Source organism: Rhinolophus ferrumequinum, chromosome 16 (assembly GCF_004115265.2).
Source record: "Rhinolophus ferrumequinum isolate MPI-CBG mRhiFer1 chromosome 16, mRhiFer1_v1.p, whole genome shotgun sequence".
Classification (NCBI taxonomy): domain Eukaryota; kingdom Metazoa; phylum Chordata; class Mammalia; order Chiroptera; family Rhinolophidae; genus Rhinolophus; species Rhinolophus ferrumequinum.
Window position 1 is genome coordinate 18,583,611 of NC_046299.1, and position 2,651 is coordinate 18,586,261.

Genomic DNA, 2,651 nt, shown 5'->3' on the forward strand with positions numbered 1-2,651 from the left:
AACACTACAGTAAATGTGTGGCCTCATTTCCAGGCCAGGAAAGGCTGAGAGGAGATCTGAGACTTCCACTCTCCCCAGGCTCCCAATCCAAATGTCAGTGTGATGTGAGAGAAAGATGAACAGAGATCGAGGACTCCATGCCTACTGGGTGATAACAAATGCCTTCGCTTTTATGCTGTGGGTGAAAACACATGGGAAGCCTGACTTCCATATCCACTTGGAAATAATAAGGCACCCTCTCCTCCAAGCTGAGATGGCATCGAGGAGGCTTAGTGGAGGGTCAGGACTTTAACCTTTACTATGACCTTTACTACTGCTCAATAGTAAGCTAGACATGATGTCAGTGGTGGCCACGTGTGGAGCAGTACCAAGGCATTCTTACCCCTTTCGGGAGGGTAGTACCAGCAGAGGCTAGTAGAAGCTGGACCTCCCACCCCTACTAGCCAGTAATGAGAGCCCACCACACTCAGATGCCAATCGAAGCTACCTCCACCTTGCAGTAATAAGCACTACACCCCCTGTCCCTTGCTGAATCATGGTCGGAGGAAGCCAACTCAAACTCAGGATGTAAATAAGGTCTAGATTCTCATAATAACCAAATGTCTAGATTTCGATTGAAAATCACTCATCGTGCCAAGAATCAGGAAGATCTTAAACTGAATGAAAACAGTCAGTCATTAATGCCAGCATCAAGGTGACAGAGAGGGAAAGAAGGAAAACAAGATAGAATATTCTACATGCCCCCTGGGCGTATTTTCAAAGACTACTATGGCATATGGTACCCGGGATGGAAAAGAGGCAGGGAAATATGAATTATGATTTTTGGTTTCCTAAAGGTTCGACATCTAAAGGAAGACATCTAAATCTAGATTGGAATAACCAACCTGAGTTCCAGCCAACATCGGAGAGGTTGGCAAGTGTCTTGATCAGGACATTGTCGAGAGGGTTTTCCTGGTGATCGCAAGCTTAGTGTCTGCAATAGAATCTCAGGAACATGAGGTGGACTCCTACAGAATAAATTGCACTCTAAGACTTTATCTTAAAAAGAAACAGGAAAAAGAATAAAGCTACACCTATTTTTAGTAGTGATAGGCTATGCAAACTGAGTTTTTCAAGGAAACTTCCTTTTGACACAGTCTACAGTAAATGTTGAATATTAGACAAATGTGTTGCACTGGTTTTTATGTCAATTAAACCTCATCATAAAAATATTTTCTCCTATATTTTCAGATATTATCTGTAGTTTTGGTAAATGAAAATATATAAACCTGGCATATTTTATATAACACATTATCTTGATAAGTTAATTACAAATGCCATAGATATTTGATTCCATACCCAGAATAGAAATTGCTCAAAGTAGAGAAATTCATGTTATGTGTTTCTTTATGCAAATCAGGGTTTCTTAACTATGGCACTATTATCATTTGGGGACCTATAATTCTTGGTTATAGGGGGCTGTCCTGTCCCCTTTAGCAGCATCCTTGGTTTCTAAACAGTAGATGCCAGCAGCATCTCCCCTTCACAGGTGTGACAACCAAGAATGTCTTCAGACATTGCCAAATATCCCCTGAGGGAAAAAATGAAGTTGTCCCTCAGTTAAGAAACACTGATATAAATAAACATTTTGCATAGTGGTATGGTCAGCATTTCAAACAGAAAATGGAGAAGTATTTGAATGAGAGTTCTTCCACTTAGAGGAATGGTGTATGCAGGAATGACAGCAGGACCGCTTTGGAAGGTGGAAACTGTGCTCAGGTTCTGACGGGGCTCAGGACATGCTACCCCAAAATACGACACCTTGTCATACTGAATATTTTAAGCCAAAGGAATTTGAGAAAATGGCAGGTAGATCCCTCTGACCATCCCCTCTCTGCCTTTCTCCCCGGAAGCAGGTCATAAGATCCTCATGTGAGTGGTACCCCCCTAAACCTGGAGGAAAGGAACATCCTCATCTCCAGGACAGAGGATCACCGAGAAGAATCTGCAGAACAGGCCTTGTGAAGTCTCCCTACTTTACTACACTTAGCTCCTACTCTTTGTCCTATTATATTTCTCCACGGCGATCCACTCTTCATCAAACCTAACACGAAAACACTCAAGTTTAACTATTTATTCAGGTCTTCATTTCCTTATGAAGGCTCCCATGTCACATGACACTTATAGTACATAAATGTGTGCGCTATTCTGCTACTTTGTGTTTTTCCGTTTAATTTTCAGACCCAGGCAGAGACCATAAGAGGGTCAAAGAAAGCCGCTTCCTCCTCTACAGCTTTTATATATTGTGTCCCCAGGGCTTAGCACATAGTCAAGATCAAAAATTGACTTACGGATGAAAGAGTAAACCAATGGACATTAATGAAAATCTTCAGCTTGCAAATGGGACTGGAGAGTTGTCTTCAAATTCCTCATGAATGTTTTCAGTGGGCAAAAATTAGACTTGCTGTGTTTGATGTGAGGGGTGTTACCCCAGAAGAGCGAGTGTAATTTGAGACAGGAGAGTACAGTTCCCAATACGGAAAAATGCTGTTATCTTTCCTGATTCAATTTTATCTCTCAATATATTCTTGCTTCTCTAGAGTAGGAATCACATATCCCTTGATCACTGTTGTGTTTCCCTTGCTGGCAGAGTAACTGCTAAATAGCAGGCA